The following is a 23,298-nucleotide window of genomic DNA, read 5'->3' as shown; positions in this document are numbered from 1 at the left end:
GTGCAGGGAGGCTTCACGCGACCCCGGAGGTCTTCTCCACGCCTCTTTCCTGGGTCTTCCGAGTAACCTCTCAGCAGATCAGCCGCAGCGTCCGCTGCCAGCAATCAAAAGGATCACATTGCCACTCGATTTGAATTTCCTTGTTTTAACTGTGCAGGAAAAGCGGGTGACTTCAGTACGGCCAAGCCTTTTAAACAGAGCCTCTCACCCCCACCCTCACCCACCCCCAAGAAAGTGCCAGAGTCAAGAGCCTCTGCTCTCCTTCCTTATATTTTTTGTTGCTGTATTTACTACTTTAGGATTGGATTTTTCCACTAGGTCATTTTGAAAGAAAGCTTACCATTAAGGATATCCACGTTATAATGGTTGGGAGGGGTGCACATAATTGGGAGACATATACAAGAGGGAAGGAACCAAACTGTTTTCTAAGGATCCAGCCTCTTCAGGAATAAATTTCCATTTCCCCCTAACCACCCTCACCTCGACTCTTCTCCGGGTCACCCAAACGCTGTAGGTATTAAGCAAAAAGATAGGCTTCTTAACTTTGATTTCTAAGGACTTTGAGGCGCCGCGTATGAAAGCTCGGTGTTAGGCTCTCGGCTGGCTCGGAGTCGGCATCAGTGACGTACACACCTAAATCAGGTCCCTAGCCCTCGGCGACCCAAAGCCCGGTGCCGGCAGCTGTGCAGCCTCCCATCTCACCCTTGCCCCGCACCCGCGTAAGTCGGAGGGAGGGCGGCGTTCACCCTGTGCCCAAAGGCCCTTTCTCGCCTTACAGTTAATTAAGCTTCGGAATTTCAGACCCTGAACGCAAGAAGAGGCGAAATCCCAGCCGCTCCAGGTAGGGAACTCCCTGGCTGCGGGGGCGACAGTGGCGGCGTGGGAGAACTGGTCCAGACCCCCGACTCAGGTGTTCGGCAGTCCCTTCCCTGCGCGAAGCGACCCCCGGTACCCCGGCAGGGCTGGAGTCCCCGGCGAGTGTCCCAACTTTCCCGCGGGGCCCGCCGTCACGCGCGCTCTCCCGGCCCGGCGAGCAGTCGTGCATGGATCGCACCCCGGCCGAGTGCCGGCGGCGGGCAGGAGAGAGGGGAGTCCCACACTTAGCGCCCCCGCACGCGAGGAGGCAACGGCTCAGCCTGCGCTGCCAAATTATTTATTATCAAAGAAATGGACGTGTCTGTTTTACTAAGTTTTTACCTCCTTTACAGAGAGCCGGTCTTGCCCTGGATCTCAGCTTCTTGCAAAATCTAGGTTAGAACCTTGCAGGCACAGGCGCTGCGATCGCTCGCTCGCCGGCCGCCCAGCACCCCTGCCCGGAGGTGGCTCGGCGGTCACCTATTCTGCCCGCAACCCACCTCGGTTGGCCGACCCGCGCCTCTGCGCGGATCCTGCCTTCCCCAGGGCTGCCCCTGCGCTCCCCAGTTCCCCTCCCGCTGCTGTCAGCGCAAAGTGACTGTCGCTGCACTCACCTTTTCTAGGACATGGTGGGGAGGCTGGGGCGCGGGGCGGGGGGTTGGGGAGCAGGGAGACTCCCGCCGCCGCCGCCGCCGCCGCCGCTGCAGCCGCCACCAGCAAGTCCAATATTAGCAGATCAGCGGTAAGGATGGAGAGGATGGGAATAGCGGCAGTCGGTCGTCCTACTGACGGTGGGTAGAGCAATAGAGCAGTAGTGCTGTTACCCTGCAGGAGCAGGCGAGGCGCCGGCGCCAAATCGCGCTGGGGGGTACACGGGCGCCCGCCCGCCCCCAGCAGCGGCGGCTGGCCTCAGGCGGGCCCCTCTCTGTGGCTGCTGTTCTCCCGGGCGTTGACAGCGGCGACCCAGGGTGCCAGGGAAGTCCCGCGGGATGATCCCGCGCCGGCTGCCTTGCAGCGCGGCTCTCTCTCTTTGCCCCCTCCCCGGGCCTGGGGTGGCCAGTGACAGTTCGGGCGGTGGAGTGCGCGCGCGCGAGTGTGTGTGTGTGTGTGTGTGTGTGTGTGAGGGGGCGGCCACAGGGGGAGCCCGCGGTGCCGCGGCCCCCTCCTCGGGTCACACCCTCACCAGTGGGAGGAGGCAGCAAAGCGTCCAGCCACCAGCTGGTGGGAAACGGGGCTTCACACCCCGTCTACTAGCAGTAGGAGGCCAAGGGAAAACAGAACCCCAATGCACGTAGCCCCCTACTCCTCCCCAAGGTACCCCCAAAGTCTAGCCCTGACCTCGCGCCCCGGCCTCAGGTGCAGTTCCCACCCGCGTGGGGCGGTGCGGGCTGGGGACCACGCGCCGGTGGCGGGAGGGAAAAGTTTCTTTTCCCGCTCCCTAGCTGCCCACCCGGGGAGGCTGCTCCTTTCCTCCCTCTCTTGGGCTCGCTGCGCCTCTGCCCCACCCCCGCCGTGGGGGGGGGGTGTCTCTGAGGAAAAGCGCCGTGTTTGAGCACGGGGGGGTACGCGGGGAGAGTGGTGAGCAGCGGCGGCTACCACTGGTACCCCAGCTCTCACAGCGGCTGAGAAGCAGACGACGGCTGGTCAGCGGAGCGAGCCGAGAAAAGGGACTGCGCGCCAGGCCCTTTCCCCTCGGCTCGCCGAGCGCCGCGCGCCCCTGCGTCGCCCTGCGCGCCCCCGCGGCAGACACCTACGCAGACGCGAAAGTGAAAGGGTGGGGGTGGGGGGGAGTGGTGACTGAGCCCGGAGGGCGGCCTGTAGCGCGCGGGTGCTTGGCGGGGGCGGAGGATAGACCTGTGACCCGTGATCGCGGGATTCTCCTCCCGCTGACCTGCGAAGCCACCGTCTCGCTCCTGAGCCTCCCTGAAGTCCCAAGTACCCTACCCCCCACTACAACGATCACACAACGGGATGTGTGTGTGTTAACGCGCACTCACGTGTGTGAGAGATACGCGTCATCCCCAGACTCTTCCACTGTTACACTGATCCTTGGTGGAAGATTGGGGCGGGGACAGGGGGAGAGACATTGTGAATGTCACTACCCTTTACAGGCTACCCTGCTTGTTATGACTCAGTTAAATCCCCTCCCCCATACACACCCCGGAACTGACCACACACACACCCTTTCTAGCATAAAACTCCTTTTTCTACACTCTTATTGGACCCCTTTCCCCCAGCCTTCTGGGTTCTTTCCCATTCTCTTCCTAAATAGCTGTGAAAGTTGCTAATCCCTTCCCACACAAAATTGTGTCAAACAGGGAGCTGCCCTGTTAAAACAATCACTGCCTTTCTTCAACTACATTCCCACTGTCCGAATATCAACCTTCCCGTTACATCCATCACCCACAGTGCTGGCACTACTCAGTTCTTAGACGGCTCAAGGTGGTATTTTGGCCTCTAGCAAAATAAGCTTTTGCCTCGATTTCCTTATTTGTAAGGAACGTGACATCCTTAAGGCATTATATTTTTTAGGTGAAATCGAGAAAATAATTGAATAATATATTTTCAAATTAACATAGTAATATATAGTCAATGAAAATTTAAAGAACTATTTAGAAGTGTACTAACTGCAAAAACAATTTTGAAATGCATCAAAAAATAAGATGGATTGACATTGATGGGTTGATAAAGTAAAGGATGGATAGATATATGATAATGCATGCATGTAGTACATTAATGGTAGAATCTAGGTGGTCGGTATACCAGTGATCACTGTAAAATTCCTTCAACTTTGTATGTTTGAAATTTTTCATAATGAAATGTTAGAGAAGGCCATTATTTAAGGTAACCTATATAAATATAAATTCTGTTTACAAAATTGATAAATTAGGCATTGATTATTCCTTCCCCCTTTACAAAACGATTGACCATATGCATTCTAAACTTAGGTACTCTATCCCTATTTTAGTCAACAACTTCTATTACAGACAACTTGTCAGGGACCAGATTATGTTGTAAAGTGAGATTATTATAACTGCAACATTTTAGAAATTTCGAGATTTTTTTTCTCCTGTTTTTTTCTTGTCCATTCTCAAATTTTTATCTTCCCTGCCTTTAAAACAGTTTGGTATTATAAAAATAAGATTGAGCTTTTGAGCATATGTGAATATTCTTTTGAAACTTTATCACACCAAAATTGCTTTGGGAGGTGGTCCATATGCCCATATATATCAATCAGCTTCTCCTATCCTTTGGGGAATATTAGGGGAACTTGCAATGAATAATAGGCAAACCTTTACTTGTTTTTGGATATCTGAGTATTTAGATATTTGCCTAAATGTATGAACAATTAAGTGTCCCTCTTTTTATTATCTTTTGCTGGCTGTAAGACAAGAAGTGGTCCTCCTGTGCCACCCTGAAGGGAGAAGAGCTCCAAGACAAGATCTATAGCTCCCTCATCTGAAGAGAGAATGATAATGGTTTTGGTTGGAATCACCCCAATCACCCCTCTGAGAGACTCCATCAAAGATGGGGATGCAGGGGTTTCTGGCTGTTTGGAATACTTTTCATTCCAATGTCCATTTATAAGGAGCTGGGTCCACTCTAAAAAGTATATGCCTAGAAATGTCATCGCTTACTTGTTTTTCAGGCAAATGTCTCTTACCAAAGTTTGTTCTTTTCCGTTCAGATAAGTGTGTGTGTATATGTATATATACATGCAGAAGGAAGGAAATGTGTTTTTAAGAAATAAGAATTAAGAAAGGAAAAGCACAGAAAAGAACATTAACTTAATCTCTAAATAGTTGGAGACTATTTACAGCAGGCAAATAGTCTTAAATCTTAAATTTTGAAGTAGCATCAAATATCTCCCTTTTGACAATTGTTCACCCTCCATTCACAGTCTCTGTAACACAGGACACCTCCCTCCCTCGTCCCTTTAGTGTCAAATGCCCCGAGGTCTGCTAGGGTAAAGTGCACGACTCAGCGTTTGCAATTTACATGTCTGACATCACATCCTTTATTATATAACTTCAGATACAAAGCCTAATAATCATCTAAGTTTATGTTGAAAAAAAAAAAAAATTCTCCCTTGCTCTTTATTTCAGCTTTAGCAGAACCACCTCTTGATCTCCTGATCCTAATCCCATTTCTTCAAACAGCTGACACTGGGGGGAGAAAAAAATGGCATGATGTTGTTTAAGCCATGAAATCATACACCCTGCAAATAAAATTGAATATATTTTGAAATGTATTACATACCTCTCCTTTATATCTTTATTTGCTGACCAGAAAATTGTATTAATATAATTTAATTCAATAATTGTTAAAAGTTAAAACCTAAGCATTTGGTCATAGTTAACTTCATTAATAATCCTAGCCATGTTAGCATTTTTTTTCCTTTCTGAAAAGCTAGGTTGTTTTTTTTTTCTTCTTTTTTTTTTCCTTCTCCCTGTCTCTTACCAGCTGTTAGAAAGAGTTGAGAAAGAGTCAGGGAGAGAAAGGGAGGGGTGGGGATTCAAGGGAGAAGATGAATAGAAGAATAATATGATAGAACTTCTTTGTTTATTGCAAAACACACATGTTACAGTTTATAAACATTGCAAGCAAATAAGAAATCATAGACCAGAAGATAAATACAAAACATATCAGAGTTTTTGTTAATATCCAAAAAAAAAAAAAATAGACCAAACTCAATTTTCTAGACTAGTTGGAATATTTTTATTAGCTTTGGTTATTCATTAATTTCTGTATTTGCTTACCTATTTATCTATCTACCTTAATTTCATTTGTAGTCATTTTAAATGGAAAATACACAAACCTAATACATTTCTATGGCCAGATTTTGAGATGACAGAACACCAAACAGCCCATGCATCACAATTAGTATGCCATATTATTAGAAGCAAATTAGATTTCACTGTGCCTACACTGATGTTCTAAATTTAGAAATAATGTACAATAGTTGAAAGGGGGGGGGCAGTATATATTTTAATAAAAATAAAGCTTATTTTGAATATCTTTTTTTTTTTTTACTCTTTTCCTTGGTTTAGCAAAGGAAATTCATCACTTTTAAATAACTATGCTAATCTTACGTAAATAACATTATAGTTTGTGTGCTCATTAGGATTATGCATCCAGGCTGTTCTCTGATATTATGTGCAATAACAACCGCAGAAAAGTGAAACAATCCAGTGGGTCAGGTGTGAGAAACATAAGAGTCTCTGTTGAACTTGATGAAAAACTCATTTAGAATTTCTCATTAGGACTTCACAGGAGCAGTTAGCTTTTCAGTAGTTGGCACTATATTTTTAGCAGCATTTTAACAGCTGTCAGTAACAACTAAGACAACATTTTGATCAACACTATTTTTTTTTATTCTAACAAAGATTATTGCAAAGAAACAAAATGCTTCAAGATTTAAATGTTGAGCTATGAAAGCAACAAAAAGGGTATTGTTATATAAAATGTTAATAATACATCAGGGACAGATAATAATTTACCTATACAAAATGAAGCCAACTGAATTTTTAAATTTTAATTTTCTGATTCCTATGTACACATAATAAAAGTGATTTTATTCTTAAAAGGTGTGTTCAATGTTAGAAATAGAAATGTTAGAATAAGAGAATGTGCAGTATATAGTGTCATATATTTGCAACTAGGTCAAGAATAGCCATGTGGGCACCTGAAACGAATAAAATCTTTTCCTTAACATTAGAGTTTATAAAGAGAGGTTATCACATGTCAGATATATGACACTGGAAACAGCAGACAGAAAAATGTAAGCTTCATGACAGATGTCATCTTTATTCCTAAAGATAGAGGTAAATTTGCTATGGGTAATGCATTACCAAGCAAACTAAAACTAAATCTCTGCAAGTGTCAAATTTCCCTTTCACCTGTAGTCTTCTCAAATTGAGTGATTTTTGTTCTAAGGGAAGTAGAGTAATGGTATATTATTAAAGAAGGTACTATATCATCTTATCCAGAGGTCATCTGTTCATTTCAAGGACCTAATCCAAGTTCTGAGTTTGTCCCAATTGAGGCAGCTGAGTATTTCCCACTTCATCTAGCTGGCTCAGTGAGTAATTAATGCATTCTTATAACAAATGTTATTTTTATTGTATTTGTTTCTTCAAATCCTTTTGGGGGCACCAATCTATTAGCTCTTTCAATATGAAGCATTTTTAATTGCTTGGTAAGACTTCTTCAATACACATGCCATTTTAGGGAAAGCTGAGGTTAAATATCCTTTCCTGCTTCCCAGTACAAACCCCTGCCAGATGCAAATCTTTTGGTGCTGATAGTTTTTCACAGAGCATTATATGGCTTTCTTAGTGCATGAAATTTTGACATTAAATATCCATGAGTAAAAATGAAACCCACATAAACACTTCCTATATGTAAGGTATATGCCACATCAGTTATTAATATTTAAACCACAATCTATTTTGAAGTACTTAGTGCTAATTATTGCTAGACTTTAATATTTTATCAAAACAAGTAGACGTATTTTCATTTAAACTAGTTCATTACTTTAAAAAAAAATGCTTTTTAATGGCCTTCACCATGAAGATGGAGCCACATCCTCCAAGTAGAAGCTGAGTAACATTGCCACTGTACAATGGCAGTAGAGATTGCTGGCTTATATAAAGGACCAAATGAGCACCTAAAGTCTTAGGATTTTCCTAATATATTTATTAATTAACTTCTACTATGTTGTTTTGATTTAATAAAAAAGCACATATTTTTACAATAATTATGTATCTCAAAGAAAAAATCCAGGAAAATTATTTTTATAACTATATCATTTCAACATATACTATTACCACATTCACTTATAAATTATATTGCTTTTATTTCTGGTTTGAGTATCATATGAACTGAAGTTTGGTTTGAAAAATATTTTAATTACCTTTACGTAAAAAAATATATATTATTGTTATAATTCAATAAAAACTGCCAAGTAATAGAATGCAATACCATTTACTCATATATTTTTATCCACTATATGTTCTATCTGTGGCTCCATAGGATTATGATACTAGAACACAACTACTAGTACATTAGAAACTATGGACGCAGTATCTAAATCAAGGTTATTAATCATGACAAGTATACTTACTGAGAAATTCAAACAAACATTAATTTCTGCAGATAATTCAAAAAGCCCAAGGTGCAAGAAGGAGCCCCAAAGCTCAATCTCCTTAAATAAAAAGTCCAAGCAGAAACTTTTAGCCTAAAGCTGTGTTTTACTTCCCTTTTTCACAGAACCAGCAAATCAAGCAGTACACTAGTTAGCTTGCATGGTTTTGAATCCTAGCTCTATCACCTAATCATATGACCGAGGACAAATTAATCTTTCTAGTTTAGGTTTCCTCATTTGTGAAATGAGATTATTGATACCACAACAGGATATGTACTTAACACAGTACCTGAACCTAGGAAGTGATCTCAAAAATGTTTACCTTCAGAGGTCTGTCACAGAAAATCATGACTGACTCTTCTGGGTTTGAAAATCTTGCTTTCAGGGTTTTTGAGGACCCTGGAGAATCGGAGCTTCACCTGAGGTCCTCAAGCACTTTAGACTTCTAAAAATTAACTTTCCTAAAAGAGAGATTTAAAATTTTTAGCATGCACCAGAATCACCTGGAGTGCACATTAAAAGAGATCATTGGGCCCCACCCCCAGCAGAAATTTATATCTCACGGTTCTGGAGGCTGGAAATCCAAGATCAGGATACAAGTATGGTCGAGTGAAGGCCCCCTTCTGGGTCACAGACTTTTCATGTCCTCGCATGGTAGAAAAGGCCAGGGAACTCTGCGGGGCCTCTTTAAGAAGGGTGCTGATCCCATTCATAAGGGCTCTGCTCTTGGGGCCTAGTCACCTCCAAAAGGCCCTACCTTCTAATATCATCACCTTAAAGATGAGGAGGGTTTCAACATGAATTTGGGGAGGGACACAAACATACAGACCAGACCGACAGGCCTAGGAATTCAGCAAATTTAACTACAACTCTGCTCATCTTATTTCGTAACATGTTGACCTTTAACCTAGAAATAATCTTCAGGTATTTCAGTTATACTGATATATTAGTCAGGTACAGATGCAGCTCCTATGCAAAGAGACCAAAATATAGTACTCAAATAGGAAAGACATTGAACTCTATCTTACATAAATTTAAGAAAAATGAATATGGCCCAAGGTATATAGGTGGTTCTGCTGTGTGAGGTCTTTACCAACCCATGTCCCTTTACCAACTCCCTGCTTCCACAGAGTGCTGTCCTCATCTGTGTGGTGGAGGCTGAGTCACCAGAATCACATCCACAATTTTCTCTTAAAAAACAAAGAATTTTAACCAAGTAGTTTTTATACATTACTTTGCTTACATTCCATTAGCCAGAGCAATCTTTAAGAAAAGTTGGCCATGCCACACAAACACTGGAGTTCTACTACTAAAAAGAGGAATGAGAGAATAAGTACAGGGGGCAATTAATGGTCTTTGTCAGGCGATGACCAGCTCTACTGAGTAGAGAAGAAAATGAGATGGGCTTATACTATGATGCAAAGATCTGAGCTTATAGCTAAGGACAAGTGTAAGAAATTATGGGTGGACGAGGGGGTGTTGTCAGGGACTGGGATGTAGATGCATCAGATATCAGGATTTATACTCTGAAAATCAAGAGGGTCATCTTTTGCAATAAACCAAGATAGTGGAGTCAAGTAACTAAATATTCTAGGAAAAATGAGCTAATCTTTTACTAAGCCGCATGGTAAGTTTACAGAGCAAGCTAGATTCAATTAATAATTTTCTGAAGTGAGAGAAGACATTTAACACAAACCAATACAAAAAAATAATCATTGAAATATAACAAGACTTTTAGTTATGTGAAATAAGTTGACAGAGTTCTAAATGCAAGTAATATTATTTTACAGAAAGCCAAAAAAAAAAAAAAAGCTCAAATCTTAACTTATGCCTAATACAGAGAGAGAGAGAGAGAGAGAGAGAGAGAGAGAGAGAGAGAGAGAGAGTGAGAGAGAGAGAGAGAGAGAGAGAGAGGGAGAGAGAGAGAGAGAGAGAGAGACCGCGCTAGTAAGTGGCCCTCAGCCAGTATGTTAGCACAGGAGCACACTCTCCTTTAGCGTGTCTGCCAGACAACACAGCACAAGACTGACAATCATTTGGTTAATAGCAGGACAACTGGTCTTCTTCCTTACAACCCGCGTTCCTTCCAATTAGTTGATACCCATGCCTGATAGGTCAGTGCTCACATACAGGTCATTAAACATTATTAACATTAACCTCTGCTTTTAGGGGCTATTCAAATTTTCCTGGGAGATGTTCAGACCACAAAGGACCAAGAAAGAAGAATTCCTCATTAAAAAAAAAAAAAATAGTACTTTCTTATCTTCCAGTTTGCAAAAACTCTGCATGTGGGATGGATTAAATGGAGAAAGAAAGACACAATGCCCAGTCGATTTGTCAGCCTCTATATGAGATAAGTATGGAAGGTCTGCAGAAAGCATACATTTTGCCATTTCTGATTCATATGCTACTTACAATTTACTGGCCTTTTTGGAATTTTGATGAAGAATTCCAGATTTCCCATACATTCCAGATGCCATACATCTACTCTACTTACAGATTGCAAAATGTTGAGACAGATTACAAAAGAATTTGTGAACTTCCTATTTTGAAGGAATTTATAAGTAGGATTTCTTCTGATCTGGGATAGCAAAGATAGCAATCTATAAACAGAGTTATGGAGTAAGATATCTATCAGTTTGCTTAGCTTTTTAAATAATTACTTTGCAAAGAAGAAATGAGATCAGGAAGAAAGAAAGGCCCACTATAGCCTGATGAATCTATGGGTGATAAAGTACATTGGAACTTGGACATCCAGCCTTTTACATTTTCATTTGAAAAGTTACCTCTATGTAATAAACCAGGTATCACATAAAAGAGGTAATCCAGCAGTGTTTGTCTGTTAGGGTGGTAGTAAATTATAAAGGTTAAAAGCATAGACTCTGTAGCCAGGTTAGACTGGGTTTGGATCCCAGCTCTTTCTCTCAGCAGCTGTGTGACTGTGGGTAAACTGCTTAAACTCTGAGCCTTAGTTGCATCACCTATAAAATGAGACAATATAATTTACTTCATAGGGTCGTTACGGAATTAACAACTTGTATAATGGCTGGCTTATAGTAAACAATAAACATTAGCTATGACATTTTTATATACTCTTAATTTTAAACCACTTGCTCTTACCCATTTCTCTGCCCATATTATTTTCCACTCTCCATGCACTTGGCATTTGATTTTATTGGATCACTTCTCCCATATTTTGTGTTTTTCTTATTAATATCTAGGCTATTTGATATTCAGGGCTGTCTGCCTGGCTTCTTCTCACTAACATTTAGGCACGATTTCTTCTGATATCTCAAGCCTCTTATCACAAAACACTATTCTTGTGGCACAGTTCCATGTACTAGTGTTCCACGGTATAAACTTGACCTGGACCTTTACATAATATTTATAGTGTCTTTTTACTACTTGAAGAAATAAATTCCCTTCAAAGGTATGGAGGAGACAATGCTATGGGTTCCCCAAATTTCATTTTATTTTTCTCTTTCTGAGCACACAGGAAAGCTACATATCTCAGCCTACTTTGCATTTAGGTTGAGCCCATATGATTTGGTCTGGATCCTGGTATAGTGGACGTGAAGTGCTTGACAGGTTATAACCCCTCTTCCTCTGAGTGATTATATAAGCCGTAGGTTTCCTTACCATGAATGCCTAGGGGGCCTCAAGTTTATCATGGTAGCATCACAGTATGAAAGGAGACTGAATCCCAGAGTTACCTCTTTGAGGAAACTCTGAGGAAAGTTGCCTAGCTAGACTGTGATGTGAGTGAGAAATAAATCTTTATTGCATTCATTCTATGAGTTTTAGGCATACTGTTCTGATTAACTTAGATTGTACAGAATAGGACTATTTGGGCAGAAAATAAATCTATAGTGAATAGTGTTATAGTGAAGTTTGAATACAGTTGTATGAGGAAACAGTATTACTGAATTCATTATGGAGTTTAGGTAACTGAGCAGAATGTTGTAGAGAAAAGGATGGGGCCTGTAGAATCCCACAGAACCAGATTCAAATTCTGACTCAAATATTTATAACTTTGACTTTAATATGGTCTGTTTCTGGAATCCAAATATACTTTCTTTCTAATAGTGTTATTGAGTAGGTCAACTAAAACCTATTAAGTAACTCTCTTCCATCCCTATACTCTTTCCAATATTCCAATATTTCCAATCCAGTATTTAATTTCTGTGACTCTCCATTCCAAACTGATCTTCATAACATTGATTTTATAGAAGTACTGGACTAAAATCTTGACAATAAAGGGTAGCAATTTGGTCCAGAGAAAGTATCTGCATCCTTAATTTGCGCCCAAATAAAACAAAATCATAAAATTTTTCATGTTGAAAATAATACTTAGTAGAGAACAATTTCCCCTTTATTTAGTGCATTATTCAGAAAGTTCTCAAGTTAGAAAGGCTATGTCATGCGACATAGCACAATTTTGAAAATATTGTATTTAATTAAAATGGGAATTTCTGAAATGATTACTATAGAATTTATATTTCAAAATCTTACATAAAAATTTAGACCCATGCAGTATTTATAAGTTCATTTTCCTTTTTTCCCCATCTCAAATTAACAATTAGAAGAATGGTCTCCATTTCAAATTATTGAGGGTGGGCCACTGGCAAAATGAGCACCTACAAAGACAGAGATACCTAGTGGCCACTTATTTTTCAACCTTTCTGTTTACACACACACAAAGCCACTGGCGCACACACTATAAACATAGGCTTCAAAGGCACACCTGCAAGAGCTACTGTTGTTACTTGCTATTTAGTAGTAAAACAAATTGTTTAGAATTTATGGCATATACTTGGTGGCTTTTTAAATTAAAAAAAAAAAAACAAGGTTATTAAAATAAAAGGCAAATATGGCAAAATTTTACATTAGACTCACAAGAAAGGAGAATTAACAATTCAGCAGATATCACATAGTAAGTTTACAGAACTTGATGCTACATTGAGAAGTCAGTCTTTAAAAAATCAGTATTGGAACAAACTAACCTCTCTGTGGTACAGCTTCCCTTCTATAAAATTGGTAAACTCTTCCTTTTAATTATCAAATAGATGTCTCCTTGAAAATGGACAGAGGTGCTATATGCTCTCTCTGTCTTCTTCACCTTTCTGATCTTCGCTTACCATTTCTTCTTTTCTTTCTTCTCACCCTCCCAACCTCTAATTTCCCTCAAAACTCTATTCCAACACCTCTACTCTCCTCTACCCCGCCAATGTGGAGTTGCATTTTATGCAGAGTTTGGTTCTAAAGTCAATGAGCAAGGTGAAAAATCACATAAAGTCAGAAATTACCTAGGGAAAAAAAATCCCTTAATTCACCCTTAAAGTACAATATACATGACCATTTTTATGCACGTGTAAGGCTGATATGCATCCAATTCAGCCAGTTTTTTCCCCAGCATTGGAACAGATTGCTGTTTTCTCAGCTAAACACCTGATGAAGTAGTTGGCTTACAGTTGGGGGCCATGTTGTACAAAAAAAAATGTATCTTTAAACACTTGAATCACACTCAGCATGGTAGGATGCTCATACTATGAGAGCGATTCAGGAACTGCGACCGACTGAGGGAACAGAACACATCTCCCTTCCTGCGCTCCTCTGGGGCATATGCTCTAGTGGAACGTGGGACAGAATCACCCACACTATTTACATTCTTCTCGTTCTCTCCTTCTCCTTCTGGCAGAGTTAGTAGAGTTGAGTATAGATGAGAACTTTATTCTATATGTATTAAGGACAAATTCTATTCAAAACTACAACTTTTTCTAAGAAAGGAAGCTCATCTTAAAGCAAAGCTCCGGGTCTCTGTGGCTCCTTTGTGCCATGACAGGAACTGATGGCCCTTTTAATGGCGAGAACTGCCTCACAGGTTATGGACATACATGATGGGGAGACTTGGAGTCTGGGAGTCCAGAGGCTGGAGAGAGCTGACTCGCACTATATCATAGCTTCTCAACCTTTGCTCTCTTGACATTTTGAATCATAGTTCTTTATTGAAGGGGCTGGCCTTCAATATGCATTGTAGAGTGTTTAGCAGCATCCCTGACCTCAACTCATGAGGTGCCTGCAGTAATCGCCCTCATCCCAAGTTGTGAAAACCAAAAATGTCTCCAGACATTGCCAAGTCACCCTTGGGGAGCAACATCACTCTTAATTGAAAAACTGCTAGATATAATAGAGTGGAAAACGTTTAAAGACATTGGGGGCAAAATCTGAATGAAAGAAGTGAAAAAAGAAATATGGAATGGGGGTAGAAAGAACTTTCTAAATAGTGCCAGGCAGGGCACTATGTGAGGTGAAGTAGCCTCTGAAAAATCCTTAGTCACAGGATGGTTGAAGGCTTTTTAAAAAAATAGATATGTCTAAAATCTCATTTGAATCTGTTTTATGTTATATGGATCCCCTTCCATTTCTCCAAACCTATAATAAAGTCTATTGTAAACACCAGCACCACGTGAGAGCAGTTGGCTTGTGGCCATCGAGAAAGGGAATGGGTTTCCTATCTGGGCTGACACAGTGTGGAACAAAGACAGTTCCACATGGAAAGGTTACTAAATTCAAAGGAAATGGCATCTTGGAACCAAAGTAAGCATTCCCAACATGGACTGTGCAAAAATCTTTGGATTGGCACAAAGAGTGGATTGTGGGTTTGAACAACTCTTATCTATGTCTTAAGGGGCAAAGGCCTCTTAATTAGCATCATTAGTGGCACTCTAAGGTTTTATGACCTGTGGGTTTCACAAGCCACACAGAGCCACCACCAACCCTGGCAAGGCTTAGAGTGGGAGGAGATGAAGATACTCATCTCTTCCTCATGTCTCTCAGGGGATCAAGATTAGAATCTGAGGCCTCCAGAAATGAGAGGTGATCACTTCTCATTGTGAAGATGATCTTTACTATGCGATGTGAGTCTGTCCCAGGACACTGATAATTCCCCTGCTCCTTCGCCCTCAACATCTCAGTCTATTTTGCTTTTCCATCTTAGTTGCTCCCCTGTTACACTGTCACAATGTCTCATACATTTTTCTATAAAAAAAACTTCAGATATATCCCTTTGTTACCTTCCCAAGGCTACCTCACTATCGGGGTACAGATTTGGAAGGCTTCCCCTTGCCTTGGCCCCCTCCCCCTTTCAGGGTCAGGTTCAAACTGTTTTCTGAACACATTCTGCTCTTTATTACTTCTGTGCTATTCCAGTCTTAAGCTGCTTCTCCCTATAGAAAGCCTTTCATTACCATATTTTCAGGCCTTAATTTAATCTATTCTACTCTACTTTAATATATAGGTTCAATACTATTTCTTATAATAAGATAAACTCTGAACTCAAAATATTTTATCTATACCTCTTTAGGGGCATTTATCATTTTCTATTCATTGTAGTAGCTATTAGCGTACATGGTATATTTACTCATAGACGAAGAGCTCCTTGAAAACAGGAACTATGTCTTAACATGATAATTGGTTCATAACAGCTGTTAAGTAGTTGATTTTAATTTTTTCCTATTTTTTCCAAAAAGAATTTAAGATGGCTTACTTAGAAGGACACAAAATGCTGGCTGACTTAAATTAGAATAAAGTACAAAAAAAATGAGAGATAGAATAGAAACTTAAGAAAAGTAGCTTATTAATAAATGCTTGCTAAAAAATAAATCAACTTTATTTATATAGGAATTGCCAGTGAGTTAGTTCAATCTTAAAACAAACTGTATTCGCTTCCTCACTCAAAACTCTCACCCAAAGGTGATATCCATGCTCCATTCCTTTCTTTATTACATATATTCTCCATTTCTCAAATCTGGCCATGCTTTATTAGAAAATGCTTCCTTCTTCCACAACCTTACCTTCCTGACCACAGTGCTGGTTCTAGGCATGGGCATTTGATTCAAGCCAACTCAAATTCTTCTGGATATTTAGAGCTGGAGCAATAAATAAGATCTTTTTCTCTACAGATGGTAAGCCAGGAATCTGCTGAATCACTACAGTCCCTGGGTATATACAGAAAGCTGATTTTCCAGGAGAAGAAGCCAATCTATACAAAGAAGCAGATATCAGAAAGAGAAAGAACTCTGACGGTATTTGAACCACTGGTCTTGTTTCTGAGAAACCCCCCTGAAAACTTTCCTCATCCCCTGCCTTCCAAAGCATATTTATTAGAACTTCTTTGGATTTTTACTAATTTAAATCAAAACCCTTGAGTCTGACCATCCAGCATTTCCAACACCCAGTCAGCCTTATCTTGCTTCTAAATTCTCAGTTGAGAGCTGCCTTCTCCCAAATGCCAGGCTCATTCTTTCCTCTGTGGTTTTCTTACAGTTATTTCCTTACCTTGAATGACCTCTTGCCTCCTCTCTCTGCAATACTAATTTTCTCCTTTCTTCAGGGTCCAATTCAAGATCTATCTCCTCCATTAAAACTCTTCTCGATTAATCTTTTTATTCTCTGAACTACTGTAGCCCTTATATCCCTAGCTTTTACCATGCTGTCTGAAACATATTTATTTTTCTGCCTTGGTTTGTTCTCTTACGTGTTTTCTGTGTTAGAAGAGAATTTTTTGGTTGGTTTATTACTTATACACTAAACTGCCTTTAAGAAACAGTGTCTCCCCTTTTGTTAGCACCTTGATTTGTTCGAGTATGACAGTGTGGGGTGAGGGTTTAGGGAAAATTGCATTAGTCTACATAAAAAGAGAGAAGAATATGAGGCTTTTGCAAGCAATTCAGAAAAAGAGAAATGGGGAGCAGAGAGGAGGGGCAGGGAGGGAGAGGAGAGGGAAGCAGTGAAGCAAGAGAAAGCTGTGCATAGCCCAATGTGATCATTCTCTGGGATGCTCAATTGCTCAGGAAATTAAAATAAACTCATAAAATGTGTGCAGAGCATGTATATTTTATGGAAATTGGTGAAGGGATAGAAATTTGGGTATAGATTGTCAAGGGGAAAAACAGAAGCTACACACATGGATGCAGGTGCTACAAACGGAGTGACCATGAAAGAGATGAACCCTTAGGGGTTTGCAGAAAGCATGAGAAGAGTTTTCAAATTCAACCAGGTCTGGATTTGGGGGGTTCAAGTCAAGGGGCAGGAAGTCACAGTGAACATTTGGGTTACAAATGTTCATTCGTTTAGTATTAGACATGTTAATCTTGCCTTCCCATGTTGTTCGTAAGTTTCATGACATAGAAACCATGCTGTCTTCTGCCTCCGAATCTGTCAAGCTGTGTCATGCTCAAATTGTTTTCATCCTTTGTCTCTTCACTTTCCAATGCTTCCTCTATATCAATGTTAGGCCAATAACTAGATTCTCTGCTCTATGGTAAAAGGGGAAGGAGAAAGTGAAGAAAGGAGAGCAGGAAGATAATCTATAACTGGTCTTTGCTGCCATGTTAAACTCCTCTGCTGGTGACTGCTTGACTATCTGATGTCACCTGATTTATCCGACCTCACCTCCTCTTACCCAATATGATTCTCTTTTCCAGGAATGCTGGGTTTTCCTCTGTCTCCGCACACTGGAGTCTAATCTCAGTGTTTTAATTTGTTTGTTTGTTTTGTTTTGTTTTTTAATGCTGTTATTGTCACCTAAAACACTCTCCATTCTACTCTCTATCTATCAAATCCTACTTGTCCTCAAATTCCAGCACAAAACAGTTCCTCCAGGAATCCTGTTATGACTGTCAATCACTCTCCAATTACCTTTCTTCTGAGCTTTAATTACATTTATAGTTTGTATCATGCCACATAGTACTGATTATTGCTCTAGTGGTTTTATGATGGTTAATCTTCTCATAAGCAGCTTGAGGACTGAAAGACTGATTTTATAGTTTTGATACAGTAGGTGCTCAAGACTTAGTAAGTGTTTAAAAAGTCCCTCCCCTAAGTGGATTCACAAAGGCTGGGGGCTTTGTTTTCCTACTCTTAATCCTATGCTAGAAATTTGCCTGGAAAACAGTAGGTCCTCGATGAATATTTGTTTAATGATGAATGAATGAATGAATATCGATCTAACAACATTTATGACTCCCAGCAGCCAAGACCAGTCTTTTTACTTTGTCTCTCCCACCTATTAAGGCATTTTTTCACCTATTAAGGCATTTTTTATAACTCTCTTGAATCTAATAATTGTACTTCTTTTGTTGGATTTCCCAGTCTTTCAGATAATTTCAGATGCTGCTACTAGCTCCTTTAGTGTGGCATCCGTCATTCTTAAAGCACTGCACTTATTTCAAATCATGTTTGTGCCAAATTTATCTATTTATACTGAAAGAAACATGGGAGCCAGGCATATGCATAGCTTGCTCCTTCACTTCCATGTTCCCCTGAGTGTATCATAATTTTGAAAAAGTGGACCTTGGGCATGTATATGGTAAAAAAGTAATCTCTCAAAATGTACCTTTTCATAAATAGAAATATTAATATAATAAAAATATCAATTATCTCCAAATTAATATATCAAAATCTAATGCAATTCTTATCAAAATACCAACAGAAAATTTTACTTAGTGGAAATTAACAGATTGATTCTAAAATTCACTTTTTTTTTTTTCTAAATAACACAGAAAATTTTTTTCTAAATAACACAGAAAATGTATAGGCCATAAAAGAAAAAAAGATGAATATATTTGACTGCATTAAAATCTGAGGCTTATTTATAAAAAAGAAACATCATAAAGGAAATTAAAAGGCAAGTCATGGACTGGGAGAAAATATTTCAAACCATTTATTTGACAGAGAATGGTATCAGAAATGTATATTTTTCAAGCTCAATTAGAAAAAGATAAAAAATTCAACAGAAAATAATGGGCAAGAAGATGAACAGGCAATTTACAGAAAGAGAAAAGTAAATGGCCATTTATGTACAACTCTACTAGTATTCAGGGAAATACGACATCCAATAAAATTGAGAATTTATATACCCTATTTTATTGCAATTCCTCTTTTAGGTCTATGTATGCTAGAGAAGCTTTTGCATATGTGAACAAGTAGATGTGTACAAAGAATCTCGGCAAAATTATAATTGTAAAAATTTGGGGAAAAAAAGCCAATTCTCATTAATAAGATAATAGACAAGTAAATTGTGGTATTTTCCAAAAAAAGAGTAAAAATAAACAAATTAGAGCTACAGAAATCAAATGAATAAACCTCAAAAACATAATGTGAAGGGGAAAAGCAAATTGTAGAATATGTATAACAATATCATTTACATAAAGTTTAAAAACACATAAAACAATATTTCATATTATTCAAGGACATATGTTATGTAGTGTTGCAGACTGGCTTCCTCATAAAACAGCTTCTGAGATAGAGATTAACAGCAGGAGGTTCTTTAGGAAGCGTTTTTGGAAACAGTATCTCATGGAAAGGAACTGAGGAAAGCAGAGCTGGACAGAGGGAGAGTTTGGGCCATGATGCAGTCTTAACAATGGCCTCAGTCAACCCCTCTGAAAGCTTGTGAAACTAGGTTGCCCCTCAGAATTGTCCTGAATTGGGTGAGGGCCCTGGCCTGCAATGAGGGCCCTGCCCTTCACACTGGATGTGGGAAGGTGCATGACCTTGGGAGAGGCAGCTCTCCTCAGACCTCGTGCAGTCATTAGGAACATTCGCATAAATATTCTGATTTTTTTCTTGGACATATGAAGCATTATACTTCCTCATGTCCTTTGAGTAAGGTATGACCATGTAATGTGTTTTAGCCAATAGAATTTGAGCAGAAGTTGTACGAATCACTTCTGGGTAGATACTTCTAGTAGTCTACATGTGATTTTCCACTGCCATGGTGATCTGTGACATTCCAGATTGGTGCAGGTTCTTCCAGCTGCATGTCTAAATGAAGACAAACTGGAGCAATGCATGTAACTATCCTGTGACCAACATTAGGCATGGACAAAGATAAACACTATCTATTTTAAATCACTACTACTTTTTTTGTTTGTTTGTTTGTCTGTTTGTTTTGTTTTTATCACTGCAACATAAGAATCCAGGTATCCCAGCTGATACCACCTCTTGACTTGTCTCTCTTGTCTTGTTCCCTAGATCAGGGTTTCACAAAATGAGTGTTGCAAAAGGTAGCCATGTGAGCTGCTCTCCAAAATCATGGTTTTTATGATCAACTAGGTAGGAAACCACATATGTTCACTAGCATATTAAATTTCCAGAGCAGTCTTTCCGTAAAGAAACCTGTTTTAACTAATTTTAATCTTCCATTTCACAAACTCATTTGATTATGGAACCCTAAAAATAACATCTATTAACATCTGACAGAGGAACACATTTTTGGAAACTATGCCCTAAGCAATCTTCCCCTTTCCATTCCAAATGAAACACATGCAGCAGGTCTACTTGGAAGTGAAGAGAATGGAACCGGGACTTATTTACAATGAGTTCAGGGACTAAAAGCCTTTCTGTAAGCATAACATTTCAGTAGAATTGACTTGTAAAAAAAAAGCAAAATATTCAATTGACTTCAAAATCAGCACACACATAGGATACACAGACTAGGAAACACAAATATGTATTAGATACCTAGCCCTTAATTACCTAAGGTTAGCAATATGTTTGCATAGATAATATGTAGACACAAAGAAAGCAAAACAATAAATGTATATGCTGCCAAATGAGTGGGTGTAGATAGTGGATGTGTACATCACACAATGAGAGAGGGCCACAATTGGTGTCTATACTGTGTATTGTATCGTAGATTTGCTGAGTCATGGAACACTCATTCTTTGATATTCTGATTCTCTTACTGAAGTGTGATGTATAAAAACACAAATCTTAGGTACAAACAATTACGGTGATTAGCATTTCTGTATATTTCCATCACGGCATCAGAAAACACAAGAATATTTGCCAGTTTCCTAATCTGGCAAGTCCAAAAAAATGCCTGCCTGCCTACCTTATCACTGCAGCAAGTTATAGCACCACTTGCTGGCTGAGAAAATGGCCCTCTCAGAATGAGGAGGCAGGGCAGATGGCTGCTTAGGCCTTTATAAAAAATTTTTTTCTTACAGAAGTTAGATGAATTAAGGAATTACTTCTTTTGAATGAAAACTTCATATTTTAATTAATCAGAGCGGTCAACTACCTGGAATGGATGGAGCAGAATGTTGTATAATTTCTAACCTTTTCCTCTTTCTTTTTATGTGTTCTGAATGAAAACTATGTTAGCTGATAAGAAGGAAAGACAAAAACTTTAAAAGAAACAAAAACCTACCAAAGTCTTGTTCTTGCCTCTACACATTAGAGTTTCAGATAGGATTAAAATTCATAGTATAATATATTAGAGACAGAATCCAGATATTTTGGGAGTGGATGGCTCAGCAATAAAACACAAATTACTTTTAGACTCAATCTATTATTTATTATTTCAATTTATAAAAAATGCACCCAGTGCATCTTTGGGATGAAGAGTTCAAAGTCATCGTGATTGTTTAGTTGGCTTTTCCTTGGCATTTAGAAATCTGCATATTTTATGTTGAAGTTGTGTTCTATAAGAGATTGTTATGCCATAAAAACGAAAAATAAATTTTTAAAAATAAAATTTGCAGTGTCATCACAAATATATTAAATACTTTTAAGTTACATATCAAATAATATACTGTCAATAAGAGATTTTAAATTATGAGGAAATGGCTGCTCAGATTTGCAGTGGGGCATTATTTTTATCACTATAGTTAATCATTCCTATTGCCTTGAAGCCAGAGTAAAAAAAAAAAAAAAAGCCTTCACAGAATCAAAAGCGTGAACCCCATTATTTATAAACTGAAGTAGTTTCTTTAGTTGGATTATCTGTGCTTCCATGATTACATTACTATTTCTAACACCTTCCTTCTTCCCCTCTCCAACTCTTCCTTTCCAACGCTCCAAACTCCAAAAGATTTTGGTCTGCTTAGTAGTTCCAGCTTTCTAATTTGAAAAAAAGAGAAAGTGCTTATGCTGAACTCAAGTTTCTCATATCACTTTTGAGATTAGTAACAATTCTTAGAAAGTTCTAATTTTGATTCTGAGACTCTATTTATAGTGATAAAAAAATAGTTTCCTGTATTAAAATTTTAAGTGTTTAATTGAAAAAAATATTACTTTGAAATCATTTTCTTTTATATATATATATATATATATATATATATATATATATATACTGTATATAAACAAATAAGGAAAATTAAACTGTCTTTTAAAAGCTTATTGGAGATACCTTCATACAGAACTCAAATGTTGCGTCTGGGTTTTGTTTTCTACTTGAATTTCTATCGTTTCTTTCTTGTAAAATATTTCATATCTGATGGAATGCAACTATTTTCAACTACATTAAAAGTAATCAAAGTTTAGCTATATAATACAATTTATTGCTCTCTTTATTAAAGGTGAAATAGTTTAAACATTCATAAATTCATAAATCAGCAGCTGCTTTGCAAACTTCTTATATTAAATTAGATGGCATTTAATTATTAAGACAACTAGGCAATAAGTGAGATGCTAATTAAAGCCCCCAAAAAGAGCTATTCTCCAATCCTAATTTATAATTCAGTGTCCATCAAGAGTCAAATAAAGGTCATTATATCTCCTCATGTCTGAATATCTTGGAAAAAAATCTAGCTGTTGAATCCAGTATCATTACATCTAAATCTGAACATAAAAAATAAGCATATAAAACAACTGAACAAATAAACTAAAAAAAACTTCCTAGAGTGAGATTTCAAAAATGACAAGGATATAACACAAGCTACTTAGAAAAGTACATTTCACATTTTTGCACAAAAAATTGAAAACAATGCACATTTTCAAATAGGCAAATAGCCATTTGTGTTATACCACTAGTTAAATATTTCTGTAGCATAAATAAGATGTATAAAGCTATATGGTATAGAAATAGATTCTTAAAAATCTAGTTCAGATTTTATCTTGCTCATCATATTAATGCGAATAAAAATAATTCAAAAGCAAACTTCTTTTTATTAAGCACTTAATGAAATACTGGTTTCAAACAGCATTTAGGATATAAACTACAGAATGAAGAATCAGAGATCTTATTACTTGGCACAGTGAAGTATTTTTGAAGATACTTTAATTCTTTCAACCCCTAGTTGATAGAGATGATGGCATCACCACCAGGAAGAAGCTGGATGAGTTCTTATGAGGCTGTCCACCTAGAAATTTCTAGTGCCAAATTCATATCATATCAAACACTGCTCTGTTCTCTCTGTACTGCCTTCAGGAAAGCATAAACAACCCCATACGCTATTGTAAACTGCCCAAAAATGCAGTCTAAGGAAATGGCAATTTAAAATTTGTAT

At 38.9% G+C, this 23,298-nt stretch overlaps 1 protein-coding gene across 1 annotated transcript in view; it reads right to left on the bottom strand.

Annotated features, from left to right (window-relative positions):
* The window catches only part of NR3C2 (nuclear receptor subfamily 3 group C member 2), a 300,382-nt gene extending 298,857 nt beyond the window's left edge, over positions 1 to 1,525 (bottom strand). Inside the window, 1 exon segment of the mRNA XM_039875998.1 lies at positions 1,470 to 1,525. The gene's annotated coding sequence lies outside the window, so the exon portion shown is untranslated.
* Positions 1,526 to 23,298: the final 21,773 nt, after the last annotated feature.

Source organism: Pteropus medius, unplaced genomic scaffold (assembly GCF_902729225.1).
Source record: "Pteropus medius unplaced genomic scaffold, Ma_sr-lr_union100, whole genome shotgun sequence".
NCBI classification, from domain to species: Eukaryota; Metazoa; Chordata; class Mammalia; order Chiroptera; family Pteropodidae; genus Pteropus; species Pteropus medius.
Note: the sequence above shows the minus strand (reverse complement) of the source record. Positions and strands in the feature narration are given on the sequence as shown.